The sequence below is a fragment of the Falco cherrug genome, chromosome 8 (assembly GCF_023634085.1).
Source record: "Falco cherrug isolate bFalChe1 chromosome 8, bFalChe1.pri, whole genome shotgun sequence".
Lineage (NCBI taxonomy): Eukaryota > Metazoa > Chordata > Aves > Falconiformes > Falconidae > Falco > Falco cherrug.
The window spans coordinates 58,273,722-58,289,431 of record NC_073704.1 but is presented as its reverse complement, the minus strand read 5'-3'; the positions used below and the strand labels follow the sequence as shown (position 1 = coordinate 58,289,431).

The following is a 15,710-nucleotide window of genomic DNA, read 5'->3' as shown; positions in this document are numbered from 1 at the left end:
GCTCCAGGTGTGTGACACAACTAATGCTGTCACCCAGAGCCAGTGGTTCTCTGCAAGACCTCTGACAAAGGTTTCAGGTGGTGGCATTGCCTATCTGCCCTCTGGCAGGTCTTGCTCTCAGCCTGTGCAAGGACCTCGGGAAACCTTGCAAGCTTGGACAGAGCCACATTTTCTCTGTAGTGCTGGTGGACTTAGATGTGCGCTTGGGAGCCATCCATATCCTGCCTCCCCGCTCTGGACATCTGAACAGTTATTTGTGGAATTCCTTATGGTTTGATACTCGGCATTTTACAGCACAGGCTTGTCATATCCCTTTTATATCAGATGATAAAAATAACATTTCCTAGCCCTACAGCCTGCAGAAAGACTGGACAAGACTGGGTGAGGGGGGAGAATAAAATTAAAATCTATCAAATGAAAAGCCTGGAAGGATGTGGGCTGCTTATGGGACAAAGGCAAGGCCACCCCCTATGATCCAGTGTGATGATTGGAAAGAGTTATGGGTAGATGGTCGGTAATGTGGCAAGATACTCCATAGCTCATAGCTTAGCACTTTCCTCTTGAGGTATGAATTCACCAGCCCTGTGACAGGCATGAAAAGAGAGAAGTTGTAACACGGATCTTCCTTTTTGTTCTTACAGATACCCCAGAGCTCTTCTGAGCTCTGTGCGAGTTGAAACAACCTTAAGTTTCTCCAGCCTCTTCTCTCCATTCCTTTAATTCCCCCTGAGCCAACAGAAGCAAAACCTTTGATGCATTGACAAGACTTTGCTTCCCACTGCCTGACATTCAAATGCCCCTTTACTGAAAATGCATGGGCTCTGTCTGGGAAGAGCCCTGCCTTCAATTGCACAGCAGTCGGGAGGCCCCCTGCCCTCCCGATCTTCTTATGGGGCTGTTTTTGAAGCCGCTCCTCATAGCAACTGTGGCATAAAAGCACTTGAGTGTGACTAAGTATTGGCCTTGATGGATTTCCTAGGTCTAATCCCAGGCGCATTATCCCAGTGTTGGCATTTCAAGAAGAATGATGAATTTTAATAGCAAATCAGAGGCTTCCCGGTGGTCACGTTCCCTCTCTGAGGGAGGCACCAGGCAGAGCTACCAGCTGTGAGATCTGAAATGGGCTGTGGCCATCTCTCTGCCTGCGTAGACAGCACAGGGTTGTGAGTCAAGTACTTGCTGGTGTAAGCAGACGTTGCATTTAGGATCTCAGCCTGCTGAGCCCGGTCTCTCTCTGCCTTATGTCCCAGTGGGTTTGCTATGGGACATCCTTCCAACAACCCTGCCTGTTAATAACAGAAGCAGCTTCTACTGAAGATGAATTCTCTCCCACCAGCCAGATAGAAACACAGATGAGGTGGCATGTCAAAGCAGCTGGGATTTTTCCATGCCACCTCCTGCTGCTAGGAGACCCATCATACTCCCAGGACTCCGTTGTGCCCGTAGGAAGTAACCTAATAATTTCATCTTTGGAACAACAGGACCTACTAGCTTGTGGGGCCAATTTCCTTTTAATCTTCTCCCTTAACACTGATTTACATGAGTGCTTTATATTAGTAAACTGTGCAATTTGTGGCATTTCATAGTCAAGAAATGTCTGCCAGGTGTTACTGGTTGGGTTTTTGGCATGTAATGGCCAGGGTAGCAAGCACTAATAGATGATTTGCTCTGACCATTTTCAGCAGTCACCTTGCCTACTTCTTGCTGACACATTTCTTACGGTAATTAACGAGCTGGCACATTCCTAGGAGCCTTGTCAATGAATTAATCTCTGCATAGAGGGAACAGCTGAACACAAGTTCCTCTTCTTGTCTCTGGCAAATGGGAGATGGGGAACCTGCAGGCAGGTGGGGAGGGGTCTGTGCAGCAATCCCTGCCTCAGGAGTGGCCGAAATTGTGCACATTGCATATATTTTTTCACACCTGTTTTTATCCTCTTGAGCTTTCCTGTGTCTGATTAGAGTTTCCTGAGGTGGTTACTTTGCCTGGCGAGGGAGTGCAGTTCATTACTCACCTGATGCCACAGGAGCAGAGGAGAGGTTCAGCTCCATCAGTTAAGTGAAGGCATCTGTGTGGAAGCATTTTATCTAAGTAAGAAAAGAAAGGTGAGATCTTAGAAGCATGATCAACCCAAGAAGCTTGTTCTTGACAAATTGTATTTCATGTGTGCTCACACTCTGGGGCAGAGGCTGGAGGTGAAACAGTGAGGGAAAACACTACCTCCCTGTAGGGCTCCAGAAGTGCTTTACCAGCGCTAGAGGAAAGGCGTCCATAAGGCAACGAAGGAACATGCCCTTCCTTCTCCCAGGCTCAGCAGATTGTAGGGAGCCCTGTGGCCTTGCACTGCTGTCCTTCTCTTCTGTATCTTGTTATGCTCAGAGACTCGGCAAACTTGAAAGAGCCTCTCCAGGCAGCTCCTGACTAACTCTCCCCAAGGACCACATGTCACAGCTGACTTTGTGCTGCTCCCATTCTGCAATTTTTTTTAAAAACATTAGTCAAGGCCCCCAGTGAATTATCACTAAGGGATGGGGAAAGATGAGTGAGTGGTGGTCTCCAAAGTTGTCTCCAGCATGAATAAAACAGAAAACATGAATGTGAAGAGTCTGTCGCTAAGAACAAAGAACTCTAAGTTGAGACTTCATTGGGGTCTGAGTCTCTATTGCCTTCCTCAAGCCATCTCCTGGTAAGTGTATCCGTGGATCTTTATAAATCCTGTTAGATGTTCAGAAGTCTCTTCCGAAGAAGAGGGGAAGTCTCTCCTTCTCCAGTGTAACTCTCCTAAAGGAGAAGGTTTTGCACTTCTGCAGTAGAGGTTGGAAACAAGTCAATAATGTGGGTGGGGGCAAGCCCGGGACTTCATACTACTTTGTGGGCAGTTTTTCTCAATCCAGTACTGTGGAGAGAGGGAGAGGACCAGCTTCTGAGAGGAAACCAGCTCTGTATTGGAGTGTGTTTTGGTCTTATATGGCTAAAGAAGAGCCAATGAAATCAAACGTTAATGGATGTTGTTCACTCTTCATAAAGTTTGAAGTAACTGTGAAATATCCAGTGCTGCCTCTCTGGTTGTGACTCACCTGGGCAGGAGGATATTTGAATTTTAAGCCTAGGAGCTGTTCCTTGATTTAGAGAGAGTACTAGGCTAACAACCTGGTTATACAGTCAGTGTTGTATTAGAACTCCCAGGCTTGCTGGTATTGATCCCCGTATTTGCCTTAAGTAACTAATGCCTCTGTTAGGAAATAAAATGGTATGTTTGCTTGAGGGACAAGGTGATCTGTGGCAGCTAAGAAATGGATGCTTCCTTAGCATGTCTAGGAGTGAGATATGGAATTTATCATCTGGTTTAGTATTTACTTGCTCTTTCCTCTCTAGTTGCTAATCCCAACCAGCCACAGGGAAAACTCTTAAGGCTATGGTGTATCTCTGCTTATTTGATTGTCCAAGAGCTTGCAAAATAATGTAACCAAGCTCAAGTCTATTCGCAGGTAATGAGGGGATTGACTGAGGTAAGGAAAGGATGAAAACTGGCTATGGCGTTGCACTGAAGCCACTGGCTAAACTCTCAGGAGACCAGTTTGATTATTGTCTGGCTATGGGACACTGCCTGTCCCCGGGACTGTGCATGTTTCGCTTTCATTGTCACCAAAGACACCTCTGTGATGAAAAAAGAAAAGTAGCGTGACTGTTTTTTATAAAAATGTATTTCCCATTTCAGTTGAAAAGGGGAATCCCCCAGGCTTTTACTTTTCTAAAATCATCCAGGTGCATCACAGCATTTCCAAGCCAATTTGTCATCATTTCAAGGACTGCCTGCCTGCAGTAACAGAGGACGGTGCGATTGGGTGCTAACCCTTTGATGTACAGGTCTGTTTGACCCAGCTCCAACCCACAGTATCAGAAGGACTTTCACAGTATTTCTTCAGCTTCAGTGGATTAGGCTGAGCTGGATTCTGCACTGATGTTTCAGTTGTACTTTTATTAATGTAGAATTACAATAAAATGTCAGCTGGAAGAACATATGAATACTGCACTCATACCTAAGGACATCATTATGGTCAGTGACGCAGCTAACACACACATGTCCAGTCCAGCATGGATACAGTGACTGTGCTAAACTATTTTTGGTTCACGTAAGTGCATTGAAACTGCAGTGATAAACAGACCAGCAACTTCTGGAGAGCTGAAACATTTACCTACCTCTACCTTGGTACTGCAGAATCCCTAGAGGTTTGTGGTAAATTGATCTCATTTGTGACCCCTAAGAAAGAGGTAGATACCTCCCGATTTAATGGCTGAATGAAGTTCATCTAATGTGTTCACTTCTTTCTGGGAGCATTCACAGCACTGGGTGTTAGCTAACTAATTTAGATGGTGAAGCTAATCAATGGCAAGAGAAAGGCTCCCTCTGTAGTCCTGAGGGTGAGAGGTGGTATTTCCAGAGGGAAACCGAGCTGAGAGGTGGTTCAGCTCTTTCACATGAAACCTTCCACCAAGATCTTTTGTGTGGCTGTGAGTTACCGAACCAAACTTCATCTTTACAAAGAGAGGAAGGAAACTTGCAAAAAAAAAAAAAAAAAAAAAAAAGGCAATATCATCCAATAAAATAAAAATGTTCTGGCATCTCTTGTGTTAGGAATCACGTGTGCTGCTTATATTAAATATCTTTTTTAGGTTACAGAAAGCGATAGCTGGATGCTTCGGTTGTATCACACAGCGCAGAGTTCCAGTGGTTATTTTTGCTTAAAAACTTAAAAGTCTGTTCTTTATAGGTCTTCTGAGTAATTTCTGTTTTAATTGTGCAGATTGTCCCAAACTGCTTTCTCAAATGTCAGTGAAAAAGCTGAAGTGCCAAATATGATATTTCATGTTCGTCACCACGCCTGTGCTGTACCATCTCATTCATCTTTCTGATTTCTATTCAATAGCCATAATATTTCTAGCTTTTCTCCATGGAGAAAAATCTTTATTATTCTTACAATCTTTTTTTTGAAATTATGTTAATTTTTTACCATTTCCTCTTGGGTTTATGACACAGATCTGATCACAGCACTCACCAAGGAAATTACTTGTGGTTTCTTTAGTGCACAGCACATTGGTATTTTCTGTTTCTCAATATTTTGACTCTGGAGCAGTGTTTAAACACCACAGATGTTTTGAGCAGATGCATCAGAGTGTTTGATCATGCTGAGCTGATTGAAATGACCTTTGTGTTCTCAGGCCTTCTTTCCCTCGTGAGATTTTACAGTGAGTTTAGATCCTTTCAGATAAATTATCCCAAACCTTGCTGTTGTCTACATTGTCTGAAGCTGTGCTGACCAGCTATCTCACATTTGGTAGTCTTCCTGAAATGCCTTGTGAGATCTTTCAAGTTCTGATTAATTCCCTATTTCCCTGTAGATTTTCCCATCTCATTATTCATTCTTTTGCACCCAGAAGCTAACAGATATCTCCAGACCTTGCACTGACCATAAGGGTTTTATGGTTCTCTGCCTTGAAGGCTGACCATACAAAATCCAGGCAAACTCAGTGTGGCTCTTTGTCTCCCTCAAGTGACTAGCACAAATATCAACCTCTGTGCAATTATAAAGTCTTTCTATGAATTAAACCCTAAGGTGTGCTCTTCCCCTTGAAGAAGTTCGTCTGTATTTTTATCTTTATTTCTTTGGAAATGTAAATACGCATTATTTTTTACAACAGGCTTTATTCCTTGCCTGGAAAAGTCAAGGATGGGAGGATGATGGCCTCAGACTCTTCTCTGACATTGCCGCTTGGGTAGATAAAATATATCAGATGGCTGCTCAACATTTTCCAGGACTTGACATCTAACCCATCTTCCTTCCTAGCAGTCTGAAAAATTCCACATTTAAAATTTACCCCCAGATCTGTCTCAACAGCTGTAGTGGTGAGAGCAGACCTTGCTGAACTGGGCTTGGGGGAAGTGAAGGTGGCTTTGCTGCTTCCAACCCAACCCAACCCGCTGTGTCCTCGTAGGGCTGTGTGGCACTGGGTGGTCTCCTTGGCCTGGCAATCTCTACCCAGAGCTCCTTACACACTGTTACTGAAGTTGTGCTGAGGATATCAAAGCCAAGGTTACTTCTAGATACCTTAACTCAAGCTCAGGACATTGCAGAATTGTTCTTTCATTCCTTTGTCATCTATACCTGTCTTTTTTTCACTGTATCCTTTAGATCTTTGTATGCAAAGACAGTTTTGCTAAAGTCACCAGACACAGCTTGAGTCAGGGCAGTGGCATGTGTATAAGAAACATGAGGGACACTTGAAAAGGCAGATTCCCAGCTGGCTGTCTCCATTCGCAGCAGCAATGATTAGCCCAGCTCTGAATGACAGAGCGCAATAAAATGGAGACAGCTCTGCCCTTGATGCATAATAAGTGAAAGACTAGTGGGAAATGTCTCCGAAAAACTTTCCTACATTTAGAGTGGATGAGTGAGCACAGCCCTTTTCTGTCTTTCCTTCTCTTCACTCTGTTGCAGCAGCAGCCTAGAGCTGAGCCTTTCGTGTCTTTGCCCTTCTCTTTTCTACCTCCTTTTGCAACTCCTAGGATGAAAAAATAATGTGGCTTTTCTAGCGTCCTAACCCCATTCTGTCATTCCTGCTGCACTCCTGTGAAATGCGCGTGATACTACGATAAAGCTGCTGTGCAGCCAGCATGGAAATGGTATTGGCAAAGTTGTGATGGAGGCAGCAATTTATGACCGTGGCCAGGTGGAGTTCTGAGGGGTTGTACCTGAGCTAATATTACCTTGCTGCTATCCACTGAATTCAGCTCTATCCTTGTAGGCAGGTAGATCTGTTGGTGCTATTCAAGTGTGGCCACCACAGTACTATCCCTTTGGAAAAAACCCAAAACTTTTGATTGGAATGAATGCCAGTCACTTGTCTCACATTTAAGAAGAGCTAATGGTAGGCAAGTATAAAGAGAGGAAAATAGATGGCTGAAAATAAAAAAAATGTTTTGTTATGATTAATTCTTAGATATACACGTTTTTAGGTCATTAAAACCTGGACTTAGGGCAAGTGGAGTTGACCAGTCAAGGAGAAAGTTAGTGGCTGGGTCACCTTGGAGTTATACCTACTTGGGCTGGGGAGGCAGGAGGACATGCGCTGTGCCAGGCACGAAGGATTACCTCTTCCTTCCTCTGCCTTCACATCCCAGTGGTTGGTCCTAAGCAGCTGCCCTGCTTGCTCACTTATCCCTGTGCCTTGGCTGATGCAGCCTGAATCCTAAGTTTGTTGAGATACGGCTGCAGAGTTTTTGAGGGTAGTGCTTTGGGAAGTCGCTGCTTTCTGACTCCAATTTTCTCTTCCTATCCTGCCTGCTGTGCCTTAAGTGGGTACATCGCTCAGCTCAGGACTGGCCTAGGTCCCGTGACAGTGCATGTCCTGACACAGGCTTGGGATCAGGCTTGAACCTCATGATCCTGATGTCCCTTTCCTTTTACCCTTTTCTCTACCCTCATCATCTTTGCTGAGGCTGGATGAAACACAAGGGTAAAGAAGCCCACAGATTCAGGGGTTGGAAACGTGGGGAGTTATGAGTTCACCCTGTTTCAGCCACCACAGTGCAATTGGGCTTATGTTCCCAGAACATGTTAAGCCTTAGCTCTCTTCAGTTTCCCCTTCCTTGCTCTGTCAGCATCATAGATCACACCCCAGATTTCACCTCAAATGCGAAGAATTCAGTCAATAGTCAGTGCTGCAGAATTACACAAGAAAGGAAATTCGGAGAAGAACATGCAGCTGAAAAAGAAAAGTCTTCTCTTAGCTACAAATCAGAGAAAAGACAATACGTCCTTTCCCATCTATTGCCACCTTCCCCCACCCCATTCAGAGCAGTGCTGCTAAAAGAACTGGTGCACCCTTCGAGCCTTTAATATCTTCATGTAAATAGTTTCATCATCCCTCTTAGCCAAGGTATCCGTCAGCCGCTAAAGGCATCATTTTCTGTTTATCTTCTTATAAGCTGCTGCTCCAACGGAGCTGCAAAATTAACATTGTGCTCAGCAAAATGGTCTATGTAAAACAAGGGCAATTTATACAGAAATATCCATAATCCTTCGCATTAGAATTTGGCTGTTAAAATTCTGGCACCTCTCAGAGGTCACTCTAACCTAGTTAAGTTCTGTTAAGAAAAGCTGTTATTATTGCTCACAGCTTTTTTTCTTACAATATTATCTCCTTCAGCTTGTGCGCTTCAGCACTCACCTCTACCTCCCCTACCCTGCTGTCTGCCTCTCCTGATTTAAATTGCATTACTTTCTGTCATACATTATTGAAGACTAAGCATAACTACCTGCACACCATGAAAAGTACTCAATAGTGGGGTTAAAGTTCCTGCAGTATTTCTTCTTCTTGTTTCTCTTTTCCCTCTTTGGGGTTTTGACCACAGATTGAGGGAGGCTGCTTGTAGAAAAGGTTTAGCTGGAACAGAACAAATGTGAATCCAGTTCCCTGCTGTGACATGGGTTTCCTGAGTGTCCTTGGATATATAATTTCATTTCTCTCTTCTTTTCTTTCTCTCATTCCCCTCCTTGCTGCTTTGCACGTGATAATATTTACTTTCACCACATAGCATATCTCAACGTGTTTTTTCTCCCAGAGGAAAATCTATATTAACCAATGTGCACACAGTACTGCGAAGAGTAGGATTTCAGTCTTTGGACCTCAAATTTGATAATACCACACAAATAAATAAATAAAATATATACCTCTCCTTCCAGCTCATTCAGCATTACTATACACTGTTTGAAACAGAATGATGCTAAGGTTAAACTTGATCTCTCTTGCCTGAGGCTTTCAATGAAGTAAAAAGGAGAATTCATTCCAATATTAGTGTGGCAAGTCTATGACCTTAAATACAGTCCTGTGGAATCTATCTGGGGGGGTAAGCACACAACTCTGTAAATATTTAGAGCCACTGGCTTCCTGGTACTTCCTTGTGCAATATTCCCTTTCATGTACTGAACGGTGAAACCTGGATCACCAGCTGTCCTGTTTCCACAGCAGAGGTCTCATGAGTACTTCAGGGTGTGTGGCAGGTCCTGGCTTCTTACAGGACAAGTTCCAAGGAAACACTTGTAGAAAAACAATGGCACTTTGCACTTCAAGACACAGGAGAATTCCCCTAGCAGGCATGGGGAAAACATTTCCCTTGCAAAGGAATATAATCAGATGTTTCTGGAACACTGATACGACCACCAATTGGTTTTGGGGTCCTAAGCACCATTGCAAAGTAGAAAAATGCTCATGCAGTGTAAGTGGGCAAAGCAAGGGTGACACACAGTGACTGGTGCAAGAAACCTCGGGGTGTACTCCATAGGGACCTCCTGCCTTCTGGCAAGCAGGCAAAGCAAACCTCATTTCCCCTTTGTAGGGGGAAGCATAAGTTGCAAGAAGTTCACTCTCAAGATGTGCTTGGCACAACTCATAGTAGAATCCACGTTCCTCATAATATAGATAAAAGTGGCTAAATTAAGGCTGCAGACGACAGCACCCTTGAATGAAAGGAAATCTCTTCCCCCATGCCGAAAGTAATTACATTCAGAGGACCCCAGAGAGCTCCTATCTCTACCACTGATATGAAGAAACAGACTGAGGAAGATCGGTCTGACAAACAATAATATATTTATACTGCAGTAATCAAAGGGGCACAGGCACTGGACCTTGAGAACGTTGACTTTCTCATTTAGGGCCCTTATCTGATAATGGCAGGACTGTTCCCTTGTGCGTTGGGTTATGAAGCTACTCCAGGATATAGAAACTTCTGTACTGTCAAGTTTTGTGTTGGCAGAGGAGCGTATTTCAGTGGTCTGGGACAGGGCGCTGTAGTTAGATTCTGGTTTAGCCAGGACACACCTAATCTTCACCACGCAGGTAGTTCTGGAGGTATCAGTGAAACTAACTGGGTTACTGGAAGCTGGGCCGTTGTTTAAACGCAGTGTAAAACAACATGGCAGGGGTTCACCTGCCATCTGGGTACAACATGCTGCAGGTTGGTCTAGGCAGCCCTCTGGCTTGTGCAGGAGTTTATATGGACTCCGCAATTTCACCGCAGGAGGCTTTGTTATAGATGCCTTTGGCCACATCCTTGGGATTTTGTGTGCGCTGGGGTCTCTTTACTAGATTTATAGGATGAGAGAAGAAACAGGGGGGAGGAAAGGGTTTTAAGAGAGGCTTCTTTATCCATTCCCCCCCTCCTTCAGCAAGGATCAGCTATCTGTATATATAATTTCTGAGGAATGTTTGTTCTTTAAAAAACTCCATCAGTGAGACTGTACCACACCCCAGGCGATCCATTCTGGCCCCCTACTCCCCCCACTGCTGGGAAGCTTTTCCTGATGTCTGACTCATCTCTTGCTGCCACTCAAGCCCATTATTTCTTGTGCTAGCCATCCTGGCCACGGCAAACAGATTATTTCCTTTCTCTTTCCAATAGCCTTTATAAAATTGATGGCTCTTATGCTCTCTCCACTTTCTTTCCTTCTCAGTCTGAACCAACAGATCCCTTGTTGCTCCCTTACGGATCATAGTCTTTGATTTTTGACGGTTCACATTTCTCTTCTTTGGAATTTCTGCAGTTGTTCCATTTCTTATTCTGAGGTCCAGTGCCCCAAACTTCATGAAACTTGAGCTTTTACTGATACAGGCTGAGGGAGAGAAATCGGTTATCTTCAATTATAGCTCATGATATATTCCCATCATCACCATATACTCGTATGAAGATGATTTAAACTAAGACAGAAATTGGTGGGAAATTATTTTCTTCCTGTGGCAAGACTTACCTAATGCCTTTCAGATGATGCTATTAAGTTTTATTACAACTCGGGTTCTTTCTTCAAATCATTAAATCTCTAGGACAGCTAGTACTGATAAAGAGACCATACTTACATCAGTCTTTACTTTGAGTGTTGACATTTGAGTGGGTGCTGATAGCTGTTCCCAAGGAATCAGCGTTACACTATGATTACCTAGTCTCCCAGATCCTGACTTTGAAATTAGAGTGTGTGGAAGCGGATTGTGATATTTGTGTCCCCTAAGAGGCAACGAGATGGCTGATACTGGACGTGTGCTTCCAGTTGAGCAAATGGGAGGCCGCTGACCACTTCTCTCATCTTTTCCTGTTGCAACTTTCTTTTGGAGATTCTTTCAAGTTCTTTGAAGGAAAGCCAGGCTAGGAGAATTATTTCTGTGCTGATACAGCATAGGGACAGCTTCCTCCTGTTGCTGGCAACAGACTATCACCCAAACGCAGAGAAAATGAAAGAAGAGAGGTCAGTGTGACTTCACCTGCCTGAAGGCCACCTGTGCTGGAACCCCCTCTGAAGCTGGCATAAATGTGATAATGAGACAGCCACAGAAATGGTGAGAAAGAACAAGCAACGTTTAAGTCCTCACAGTAGCCCTGATGGCAGAGGATCATGTTTTACACTGTTGTCTTAGCTCTGATGAGCACATGAGGTAGGAACTTTGTTATTAAGGGAGAACAGTGGATATGGTAAAACAAGGACAGAGATGAAACTTCTTTCCTCTGAGAAGTCTTTCCCTGACTGTGGCCTTTGACTTCAGAGGAAGGTTTGTAAAGGAACAGCTGATGCTGAGGGGAGATGGGAAGCTTTGAAAAGTTTTGGTGTGTTTTGGGTTAAACTATACTTGCTTCTCCCCCACACTGTGGCCATGTGCAAGCTCTGCTTCATGTTTGCCTCTCTGTGTTCACTTCCCTGGGTAGGAGCCTCAAAGGCTCAGAGATTATCAAAGAACCTGTAATGAAAACAGGTCAGTTTTCCATAGCTTTTGAGTCTGGATTGACCTTTTCTGCTGAAACATAAAAATTCACAGAAAAGCTTTGCATTGCTATCAAAGAAGAGAGGAGACAGACTTTTTATTTCCTATTTTTGGGGCTTTGCAGCTGACTCCAACAGATGACAGGTTCCTAGCTCTAAAGGTCTTCAATAAAATCCAAATTTAATCTGTTGAGATTGAAGTCTCTCCTCCCATATCGTCATTTTTTAGATACAAGGGTTGCCTCTTATTGCACTGTGGGAATCCTATTAAAAAAGGACCCCCTGACAGTGATGCTTTTTAAACTAGGCCATTAGTCTTGTGACAGTGCACCAGGAGATTAATACAGAGTTAGTGAAGCTAACTTCACATTGCCCTTCTTCTCCTAAGAAAATTAAATTCATCTAAGGAAATCAGAAAGGGGACTCTGTAAAATACATAAATGGGGACACTATGGATGGGACAGCAGAGCATCTGGAGGGCTTCCAGCCCTGCATCTAGTCAGAGTCTCTTGGTTCGGCACAAACCTGCTGGTGTGGCCCTCTAAAAAAAGCCTCATGGCCTGAGATTCACTCAATGCAACCATAGCTATCACAAAGAGAGGTCTGAATCTAGGGAGAGATTCATCTAGGGAGAGATTCAGGTGCCTACGCTTCTAATGCTACTATGGATTCCCAGGAGTATCTGAGACATCCACATTGAGCTTTCTGGAGACCCAGCACTTTCAGAAGTCAGGCAGGAGACCCTCAGTTTTCTGAAGTGGTACCAGACATGTGTGTACATAGGAACTGAGCCCATCAGTGGCCCTTGGAGAGATCTAGAATCTCCAAGGACAATTCGGCTCATCCAAAGATATCTGTAGGAAGTAGAAGTGTGAGGGGACTGAGAGGAAACTCCAAACCTTTTTCGTGGATTTGCCTTTTATTGCAAATGGACAACTCAGTCCTCACAGTACCTTCTAACCTTGGGCTCTGAACCTGATGATAAATTGGAAGGATGGTACAAACCAGGGACCATAGTAGTGTTGTGCTAAGGAGAAAAACTGGGGCACTTTCAAAATCAATATGAAGGCAAATGGGAAGAAACATGGAAACATGAAATTCCCTTTCAATTGCATAGATGTAGTCACATGGTAAAATGAAGAGGGAGGATTTTTAGCTCCCCCAGTATTCAGGACATGTTTTCACCCTGCTATGCTGTGATTCAGATTTGCTATGAAACTTCAGGCTGCAATAGAAAAGAAACTATTTTGTTGTATTTTTCTCTCAAATTTTCTAGCTCACAGCTATGAATACCTGGAAATCCCAGCAACATCAGAAAAGCACTATGCTGTCCTCATGCTCAAAGGAACATAAGAGAAGCTGAGTGAAGATTGTGTTGACTGGACCACAACAGCCCCAGCACATTTAACTTCAAGACATAGTCAAATGCTTGGTCAGCTCCCCGGCATGCTGTGAGCTGTAACGAGTACTAGCTGACAGCTGTGCTTCTGGAAAGCAGGTACGGGAACAACATCTCTGCCACATGTGGTCTGGATGTTATGGTCATGCTACTTAGCCCATGACCAGTGCTCCTACCCTTCCCAGTCCCATAGGTCTGCCGTTATTTCACGCCCTGCCATTCAGAGGTGTGATAAAAGGCATTAAAGGCAAAGGGCTTTTTGTCTTATCTCATTGAATTCCCTTGTTTTGTAGGTTGCATTTCAGTTCCAAATTTTATCTGGATTCAGCCTCGTGGGGGTTTCATTAGATCTACAGAAAGAATGGAACGCTGAAAAATACAGAGAGAGGAGGCAAGAGGAAGATCAGCTCCACAGCTGTGCTTGAGCTAAAGCACCGGGCGAACGTATTCTTGGTGGTTCAGGTTTTGGGTGTTACGGAGTTCTCACATAGGACAGGCGCGTTGGTTCTTTTTCTCAGTGTACACGAAGAGGATATATATTTATTTTAGAAAAACACTTAGCCAGAAGGAAGACAACATGTAGTGAAAGATAAATTATGCAGATAATGTTCTATTATGTGCACAGAGTAAAAAGTACAAGGGATATGAATTTCCCCAGGGAGTCACCTCTGAAAGGGGAGGCTGGGACAACACACAAAATAAAATGAAGAAGAGGAGGAAGGAAAAAAATGAATTGGAAGTAGTCAGTTCTGGCAGATTTTGCTGGAAGGAGAAAGAAGACTGAATGAGCAAAAGATTGTGCTGGGGGCAACTCCTTCTAAAGAAAGGGCTTTGGATTGGCTGTGTCACTTGTCCAGGTCACTCCTCCAACTCCTGAGGACAGTGTTTTGACCCTGCAGGTATTTACAGAGGGTGAGGTGAGTGACTGGAAAGTGTGAAAAGAACCAATGTAGAAAACAGTTGGCAGCGTACGCTCTCCTGCTGCAGGAAAGCCTCCAGGCTTCCCCTGTGCTCTGAGGTGGGGAATGCACTGGCTTTTTATAGTTCTGGTCCGTCCTATATGGGATGTCGAGGTCTGACAAGATCTATTCCTGTGGGTTGTGTGGCAATGTAAGATCAGATACAGCATGCAAAGCAGCCCCTGGTCTTGCCAGAGACAAGACAAAAGTCTGCTGAGGGTGGAGTAATAATTGTATTTGAAGAGCACAACAGAGAGAGAGTCTCAGTGGGCAGTAACACTTCATTTCATCAGGAGCAGCAAAAAGATGCTTCTCTAAAGTCTTTCTCGTTTCACCCCCAGAGCTGTACCTTGTATTGCAGGTCTCTTCAAAGCTGGCGTTTTGAACCAGTCCTGTTACCGTTTGAGCTGATGCTCAGCTCCACTGCAGCAGTCCTGATGTGCTCATGCTTCTCCTGCATGGTGCAGTGGGCTGAGCTGTGCTCAGGTGAACAAACAGAGAAAATAAAACAGGTTGGGTTTTTTCCAGCCCTTGAGATAGGTACGGAAGGTGGTGGTCTCCTCCTGTGACAGTGCACACTGGTTTTCCTCAGTGTGCTCAGCCTCAGACTCTCTGACCTGGCGTCTGGAGTCCTTGAGGTGAGGTGCCGAAGGGACACAGCATTTCACAGGCTTTGCTGCAGCCATCGGCAGACATGTAATTGGCTCTTCCCATGGGCTGCCATCATGAGCTTCACTGTGGATAAAAAAAAAAGAGAAAACAAATCCAAGTGCCAGAACCCCTGTGGCTCTACCTTCACACACGTGCTTGCGGTGAGCACTGTACCACTATGCTAGGCACTGACCTCCTGCAAGCAGGCGCTGTAGGAATCACTCCCATTCCCTGTGCTCACCACGCTACAGCCCCACGTTATGAAAACAAGCTTATCAGTCTTTTGGGTTTGTGTTGACACTTGCAGGTTCAGAGGCTTTTTGTTTGTTTGCTTTCTCTATGCTCCTCAGTGCATAATTGGCCAGATACATTCCTGTTTTCTTTTCCTTACAGCTTTCTACCAGGCATTACACAACTGGAGCCTGGAATAATTTGTTGATGTTGTACAAATAAATTGTCTCTCTTGGAGACCTGGCTGATGTGATCAAAACTCACAAATGGTATCGGACCAGACGGCTGTTGAGGCAAGTGGTTCTGTTTAATTTGGTGCAAGTCATTGCTGTTCCCTTTTCCTTGTCATGTTTTCTGCCTCCCTGGGTACGTACATATTTTTTCCTCTGTCTTTTGAGTTGCTGGCTCCTTGCCCTCGGATCTAGGATGGCATGCCTTTCACAGCGTTAGTACCACATATTTGAGGGATATGGGAGAAGAGGGTCCAACATACTGCCTGTAGCTAATATGCTGTCATGGCTTGCTTTCCTTTTCTGCAACCTCCTTTCCACAACAGATACACCTCGGAGGCCAAGCAAAGAAACAAGTCCAAGTGGCTTGCTTTCTGCTCACCCTCCCTTTCTCATTAAAGATATTTTGAGTGTTTGGATGTGGACTCTTGTTTTT

At 44.3% G+C, this 15,710-nt stretch overlaps 1 long non-coding RNA gene across 5 annotated transcripts in view; it reads left to right on the top strand.

Moving 5' to 3' along the window:
* Nucleotides 1-15,336, top strand: part of LOC114016255 (uncharacterized) — a 196,239-nt gene extending 180,903 nt beyond the window's left edge. For 4 of the 5 annotated variants that reach the window (XR_008733462.1, XR_003560617.2, XR_008733461.1 and 1 more), the window contains 2 exons: nt 13,081-13,302; nt 13,497-15,336. This is a non-coding gene — a long non-coding RNA (uncharacterized LOC114016255). The remainder of the gene's footprint in view (nt 1-13,080; nt 13,303-13,496) is intronic. The other variant, XR_008733460.1, reaches the window with a different exon arrangement.
* Nucleotides 15,337-15,710: the final 374 nt, after the last annotated feature.